General features: G+C 38.2%; 1 long non-coding RNA gene across 1 annotated transcript; it reads right to left on the bottom strand.

The window, feature by feature from the left end:
• Positions 1–1,368: 1,368 nt before the first annotated feature.
• On the bottom strand, positions 1,369–3,061 carry LOC141626789 (uncharacterized). The gene is made up of 3 exons (XR_012536378.1): positions 2,949–3,061; positions 2,082–2,139; positions 1,369–1,481 (listed from the first exon to the last, which is right to left on the bottom strand). It is a non-coding gene; the product is annotated as an uncharacterized LOC141626789 (long non-coding RNA).
• Between the last annotated feature and the right edge of the window lie 5,594 nt (positions 3,062–8,655).

The raw sequence follows: 8,655 nt of genomic DNA on the forward strand, positions 1-8,655 counted from the left end.
GCATTTCATCAACCCTTTTAGCTAGAAAAAGATTTTGTTTTCGGAGATTTTTAATCTCCTTTTCAAGACTCAATGATGAATTAGGTTGATTAACCTCATTTAGACATTCCTTCAAGCCAACATTCTCTTCGGCTATCTCCTCAATTTCAGTTTGCATAGCCTCTAATTTATCGTTTTGGACACAACACTTATCAATGAATTGGTCTAGGAGGAGACAAACTTTGTCTTTAGAGAAGGATCGAACCTTTTTCTTTAGCTTATTTACCTCATTATCTGAATCTGAATCTGAGTCTATAGAGTGAGCCATGAGACATTTGATATTTTCTTTCTTTGTTGACTTTGGAACATCATTGATTGGATGAGAAGAGATGCACATTTTGGCGTCCAATTCTTCTTCAACGACATCGTCCTCCTCGGAATCGGACATTCCCCAAATGGCTGACATTACTTTGTTCTTGTATTCCTTTTTAGCAAACTCACGCTTCTCTTTAGATTTAATGTCGTTCCACTTTGGGCATTCTTTAATTTGGTGACCCTTGTCACCACATTTGAAGCAACCAACGGTGGAACTAGACTTCCTTTTGGGAAAGCGTCGTTTGCTACAATTGTTATATGACCTTTGAGAGTTACGACCATTAATCATGCCAACAATGTTCCTAGTGAACATTGCAAACTCATCATCCTCATCCTCCTCATCACTTGAGAGAGCATTAGGAGCGAGTCATTTCCCTTTAGAGCTTTCACTGGAACGCTTCATGAGAGTTAACTCATCAGCCATGAGTGAGCCATGAGTGAGCCAATAATTTTATTAAGGGATAGCAAGGCAAGGTCTTTAGCTTCCTCAATAGCCGTCACCTTCGGTTGCCTTTTTTCAGTTAAGCTACGAAGGATTTTACGGACTAAATACTCGGATTCAAAGTTTCTACCAAGATTCTTCAGGTCATTAACAATACTATAGAAACGTGAAGATAAACTATTAATTGACTCATCTCTTTCCATGTTGAACATCTCATATTGTTGCATGAGTAGATCAACACGATACTTTCTGACTTGGGACGTTCCCTCATAAGCAAGGCTTAGGGTGTCCCAAATTTCCTTGGCCGAGTTACATCCAGATATCCGGTTAATCTCTTGTTCACCAATGCCATATTTAAGGATGGAGATGTAACACCCCACTTTATTCAGGAGCTTTTAACTAGACCTCCCAAATAAATAGGAGGCTTACCATCTCGGTTGCCCGAGGTTGTGAATAATAAAATACAACAAACCCAAGTACTTTAAATTAATATTTAGCGATTAAAGGTTTATTACAACTTAATCAATACTAAACAAATCTAAATTAACATTAATTACAACTCGCAGCGGAAATTATATAAACTGAAATATTAAGACTATGTGATCTAGACTTCTAAGTAGACTGGCTGAAATCCTCACGCATCCCCATGAGCTCCCAAGTCGGCTAACTTAAGTACCTGTCAAGTCTGTTCCCCAGTTACGGTTCATCACAGGTGTTCACGAATACACTGTCAACCCCGAGGTTAAGTAGGAAAACTAAACAATATATGATAGTAACGCAACCTGCAATAATCATATTATACCATATCAAACACAGTCGAACGTACTCCATCACTTCTGGACACACAGTCCACACCATGACACACAGAAATGGACACACAGTCCCGCCTCAAACACACAGTCTGGATACTCCTGGACACACAGTCCACACCATGACACATCGTCAAATGGACACACAATCCGGACACACAGTCCCTCCTTAGGTCCACGACTTTTCCACATCCCCGTGCGTGGCCTATACAAAACTCATCTCATCTCATGCCAAATAACAACTCCGAAATCAACAGCAAATAATAATAATGACACAACAATAATAATGAGAGTCTCAACATTATAAATTAACCAATATTATATAAGATCGACAATGACACAAGATAGACATTCCAGCAAGGCAATCAGAGATCGTTGTAAACAGTTAAACTCATCCTTCACCAATTTACCACATCATACATTTAATTCATCTTTTAGCAATAACAGAAATAAGACAAGATTGAGTAGTTTCCTACCTTTTCGCAAATCCGCGCACACAAGCCAATTAGTAACAATCTTCTACAAAGTCGAATCCTACAATTATAACATATATTAATAATTAATAACTAAACTAACTAAATCATCTAGTTAACACAATTTACTCTAATCAAATACTTAATAAATAATTAGTTGATTAAATATATTAATCACTCCCTTAATAACATAAATACCAAATTATTATTATAATTAGTAAACGGACTTCACCTACTGAAGTCACCAAACACATTCATCATAATGTGCTTACAATCATGATGCCACTACTACGTATTACACTCACTCGTTCAACTATGTACTACACTCTGTCTTACGTCATACAACCGGCCGCATGCTCACATTACCACGACAACCACACCACACCACACGCACTACCACCACCACGCTCCAACCAGTAACACGACAACACATCACGTGCTCGGCCAAATCGCGTCTCACTCAGGCACTATTTATAGCCAAGACAGCCGACACCATTCTCAAGCCAAAACAAGGTGTACAAGAAATGCGTCACCATAACGACAACGAGTTAATCCGAAAACACAATAACTTTCGACCTCGACGACAATCAGACCCGTAATACCAATCTCGAGTGCTAACTCGACCTACCCGAGACACATGATCTCAGTAAGCTTTCACCGAAATCGTACCCAAAACAGGACTCACACTGCCCGTACAACACATCCCCTACAACCCCTCAACACTCCCTTAAAACACCATGTATATATCCTAAGACGAACCTAATGACGACCTATACAACTCAGCAGGTTTGACAGTTAATCCCGATTCCAAATTCCGACGTAACCGAATTAAAAATCCATGGTTATACTAATAAGAAAACATGGAAATACCTTAGTTAATCAAGGGATGGTAATGACAGGATTAATCGTGACCAATAGTGGGGATGATGATGGCTAGAAGACGAGAAGGACGCTCACGATGATGAAGGATCGATTGATAGCCGCAATACTACGTCTGGTTGTAATTGATACAAGGGTTTCTAATTTGATGGGTTTAAACGGGCTTAACTAATACTCCGTAATTGGATTTAAGTATTTAGATGGGTAATATACATTAATTTTAGGTAAAGGTTAATTAAGTTACCAACTTTAGTTTAGCTAGTCTATTACATCCATTTACTTAGTTTGTCCCAATTACCAATTTCTGAACCCAAACTTATATAATTAGTTAATTACACCTCTCCCCTTTTAATTTAACCAGTTTAAACATTAATGATAGAGACGGGTATTACAGGACATGGCTTTAGAGTTTTTCTCGACTTTTCTATAATCGGCCTCGACATATTTGTCCTCGCTTTTAGGGGTACTAGTGCCATCGGCATTAGTCACCGAAATAGCAAGTGGACCCTTTTGAATGAGGATCCAACATTCATAGTCCGCACTCTTGACATAGTGCTCCATGTGATATTTCCACCAGGCATAGTTTTCTCCCTTAAAGATGGGATACTTAGTGTGTTTTGAATCGTCCATAACTATGGGATCAACTCTTTGGTTTTAAACAATATCAAGAGTACGAGGGTCTAATACCAATTGAAGAGTTAAGAACGATAAAAACCTAAGAGGGGGAGGGGGTGAATTAGGTGTACCTTTTAAAAAGTTTCTCTTTTACTTGGTTAGAGGCTAACACAAGTAAGATCTATTAAGTACTAGTTTGAGAAACTTAATGGATTGTAAGTTCACAAATGGTACTGCATGTTTATGCAATAGTATGAATGACTGTTGCACAGCACTGGCAGCGAGATTGATAAATAAAAATAGAATAATAAGAGAACGTAAAAGTAAATAAACAAACAAGACGATGTTTAAAAATTGGTTCAGCTCCTACTCCAAGGCCTACGTCTAGCCATTATTTTATTGCTTGTTTAGAAATTTACTCAATCTTAACTAAACCATTATAATGAAAATAACTCGCCAACCTACTCCGGTTGTAATTGCTTAAAGCTACTCCGCTTCAAGACTTTTCCTCGCTTAAAGCTACTTTGCTTCAAGACTTTAAGTTCTATCTCATAGGTTTACAAAGTCAGAATCTTAGTGATTCACTTAAGAACATGGAGATTACAATTAAGACCTAAACACGAGAATCATTGAACATATTCTTTTATGCAATAGTGAAGTGACCTGATACTTGGAGATTTTATAGCTTTGAAAAAACAATCGAGGACTTTTGAAAACAGAAAATGGTTTTGCAAATGATTGAAGAACAAAGCTTAAATGCTGAAATGATTCGCAAGGTGTTTTACAATGAATGCTCTTTAAAAGTCTTGTAATAAATGATAAATGAGATGGCTATTTATACAGGGAAGACGTGTGTAAGAGAAGGATCTTAATACTTCTTCACTCTAATGTCCATAGGTTTATAAGGTGTATTCTTATTTCAAAATATAGATGAATAATCAGAGTTTTGAGGCTCAAGGTAGCTGCGTTTTTCCAAGGCAAGAAGTGTTTCCCATAAATTATGGGAACTCACATTTTCACCAAAAATGAAAAAAGCAAAAGACCCATTTTTAGCATGAAAAACCACATGCATTAATAAGATTGACATCTTTAATTTAACTTGCAAGCATATTCTTTTTGTTCTTTTTGTTCTTCAGATTTGAAAAAGATATTCCTTTTGAACACAATAAAGCTTTTGAAAGGTTTTGAACACTTGTGAATTTTATGAAAATTCTCCATACGTTAGTACCAGAAACCATGGTGCAACAGTCACAGGAACTGTTGCATGGTTTTGCAATCACTTATGCTTAAAGAGGATATGTTTAACTACCCCATTTACAACATTCATTCTAGGCAATGGGCTTCCTTGACTTGTCTTTCATCTTTCTTTGGGCTTCTTTGAACAATCATTAGATGCATCAATTTGCTAAACAATTTAATTAAGAAGCAAACCATTAAATGACAATGAAACTTGGCATCATCAACCAAGTGTGTTCTAATAGCTGCGTCTGAGCACAAGAATTCTACCATCGTTGGTCTCGACAATAGCACCATTGCCTAGAGGGTTTGAAGTGTGTTGACATTGCACAGTTTCATCTATAAAATTGACCAGCAATCCAGTTACATGTGTTTAATGATAGTAATCCGAAAATCTTTTTTATTTGAATATAACAAATGGAAGAAATTAAGATGATGGCATGACAGTCAGAAAATTGAACATGGAAATAGGTTTAAGTAATATTTGTTGGAAATGATGGCTATAAAGCCAACTTGGTTTTGTCCAACTATCATTTTGATATCCCACATTGGTGGAATACCTTTCACTCCTTAGCTTTATATTGACTATTGTCTATCACTAGTCAACTGCGTGGACCAAGGAGGCTTTTGTAGGGATTGTTGGGCCTGTGGGTTTGGGTCCAAACACACACGCGCGCGCGCGCCGGTCTGCCTCGGCTCAAGCTCGGGCTTGGGTTAGGGTTTGGGTAGAGCACCTGCGGTGCGGGCCAACAGCCCAATTTTAACCTTTTTGGGCCTGTGTGTGAAGTGGACTGTCCACATTTAGTGTACTAAAAAGTTGTAACAGTCAGTCAATTAAGACTCTTAGTGGCAGCGATTAAGGAGCTGTTAATGCTCCACTAATCACATCTTGACTGCTGCTTTAGTGGAGCAGTTTTTGGCTCCGCTGTTGATCTATTTTTACTATAAATAGATCAACAATCTTCACCCCAGAACACACAACATCACTCCCTTCTCTATCTTTCTCTCTAAGCTTTTCTGGGTTAAGTAATTATATCGTTCCAATGCTCTCAGTCTCGAGTGGGCATGCCTGAGCGCAGTAGTGTAAATCCTTGGGGAACTACCGGTCGTTTGCTGATCGCCACCACGGTCGTACCAAAATAGTGTTCAAGGCAGTGGCCCTCATACCACGACACTACGAAACCGATTATATATTGTGATTTCCTTATCTTTTTTCATTGTTACTGCTATATCTCGCATTATAATTTGAAAACTATTTGCTTTTGCTGTAATAATGTCGTCTGTTCTATCAAAGACTCTTCCTGATTTGACTAAACTTAAAAAACTAGACCGTCATAACTATAAGCGTTGGTCACAGAAACTGCTGATGTTCTTTGAGCAACTAGAAATTGACTATGTGTTGTTTAGTGATCCTCCTGCTCCTGTTAAAGAGTGAGGCTTCTGATGCTGTGTCTGTAGAGAACACTCCCCCTATTAAATCTGTTGTTAAGTCAAACGAAGAGGATATTAAGAAATTAGACAATAAGACTGTTAGATGCCAGCTTCTAAACAACACGACTGACACCCTATTTAACCTTTTTTGGTTCATAAATCTTCCAAACTGATATGGGAGTACTTAGAGGCCAAGTATGAGGCTGATGAAGCGGGGAAAAAGAAATAAGTTGTGGGTAAGTGGCTGGAATTTCAGATGGCTGACGGGAAACCTATTATGGAACAAGTTCATGTCTATGAAAATCTTTGTGCTGATGTTGTTAATGAGGGTATGAAATTAGATGACATTTTCTTGGGTAATGTACTGTTAGAAAAATTCCCTCCCTCCTGGTCTGACTATAGGAACCACCTTAAGCATAAGAAAAAGGACCTGTCCCTCCAAGGACTAGTAGGACACATGAGGACCGAAGAGGCAAATCGCCTTAAAGACAAACCTGTTACTTTATCTGTGAATGCTTCTGTTGCTGCTGTTAAAGCTAATCGGGTTGAGTCTGGTGGTCCGTCTAATGTTGAGAAGTTCAAGGGTAAGGGTAAGGCCAAGGTTGGTCAGGGTAAGAACTAGGGTCCTATTAAGAAGAATGGTCCAGGGAAGCATACCAAACCAGTTGCAAAGATTCAGAAACCTAAGGGTCTTATTGTCTGCTATGTCTGCGGAAAAACGGGTCATAAAGCCTACCAATGCACTGAAAAGAAAACTGTTGAAGTCAATGTTGCTTTGACTGATGATGTCATTGCTGCTGTGGTTGTGGAAGCTAATCTGGTGGGTAATGTTGTTGAATGGGTCTTGGATAGTAGTGCTTCTAGACACCTCTGTGCTGATAAGGGGTTATTTGCTGAGTTCGAGGAAGTAGCTGATGAGGAATGTGTCTATATGGGTAATTCTTCATCTGCATTGATCACAAGCAAAGGCAAGATCTTTCTCAAACTCACCTCGGGGAAAACACTTGCTCTCACTAATGTTTTATTTGTACCCTCATTGCGTCGAAACCTCGTGTCTGGTGCCTTATTGAACAAAGCTGATTTGAAACTTGTTTTTGAGGCTGACAAGGTTGTAATGTCGCGTAATGGGGAATTTGTGGGCAAGGGTTATCTTTCTGGGGGACTTTTTGTATTGAACACTGATTCAGTTTTTAATAATATCGCATCTACTTCTGCTTATATCGCTGAGTCTATTGATGTTTGGTATGGTAGGGTAAGGCCTGATAGAGGTGGCGAGTATAAGTCTAGCTATCTAGCCGACTTTTATGCTGCTAATGGTTTAATACATGAGACTAGTTCACCTTACTTACCTCAATATAACGGTGTAGCTGAACGTAAAAATAGAACCTTAAAAGAGATGATGAATGCTATGCTTTTAAGTTCTGGCATGTCTGACGACATGTGGGGGGAAGCAATACTTTATGCTTATCACATTCTTAATCGTGTACCTCATAAGAAAACTGACAAGACACCCTAAGAAATTTGGAAGGGCTATCCTCCTACCTTAGTTACATTAGGGTATGGGGGTGTTTGGCTAAAGTAGGTTTACCTGACTTTAGGAGACCTATCGTTGGACCAAATACCTATGATTGTGTTTTTATAGGTTATGCTCAAAATAGCTCTTCTTATAGATTCATGTCTCTGAGTGACCGTTCTATATCTGAGGCTAGAGATACTGTGTTTTTTTAGCATGTTTTTCCATTACAGAAGAATGTTGATTCACCTCCTAGTTTACCTGTTACATCTAATGATATCTCTTCACATGCAAGTAGTAGCACTTCTATTGATCATATTGCTTAACCTAGAAGGACTAAGAGACCTAGATGTCCAAAGAACTTTGGAGCTGATTTTGTTTCAACTTTGCTGTCTGAACATGGATACACGGTTTGTGCTAGTGATGAATTTTTTTTTCCAGCTTTTTTAATAGAAGATGACCCAAAAACGTATAGTGAGGCAATGAAATCCATTGATGCTAAGTGAACTTAACTCTATTGTGTCTAATCAGACTTGGGAATTGGCTGATTTACCTAAAGGTAGTAAACCCATTACGAGTAAATGGATTTTCAAAAAGAAAATGAGACCTGACGGAACAATAGAAAGGTTCAAAGCTAGACTTGTGGTTAGAGGATTTACACACAAAAAAAGATATTGATTATTTTGATACTTATTCACCTGTGACCAAAATTTCGACTATTAGAACTCTTGTCGCCTTAGCTGCTATTCATAACCTTTTTATACATCAGATGGATGTCAAAACTGCCTTTTTTAATGTTGAGCTAAAGGAAGAGATTTATATGTCACAACCTGAAGAGTTTGTGGTAAAGGGTCAAGAGAATAAGGTGTGTAAACTGAATAAATCACTATATGATCTAAAACA

Source organism: Silene latifolia, chromosome Y (assembly GCF_048544455.1).
Source record: "Silene latifolia isolate original U9 population chromosome Y, ASM4854445v1, whole genome shotgun sequence".
NCBI lineage: Eukaryota > Viridiplantae > Streptophyta > Magnoliopsida > Caryophyllales > Caryophyllaceae > Silene > Silene latifolia.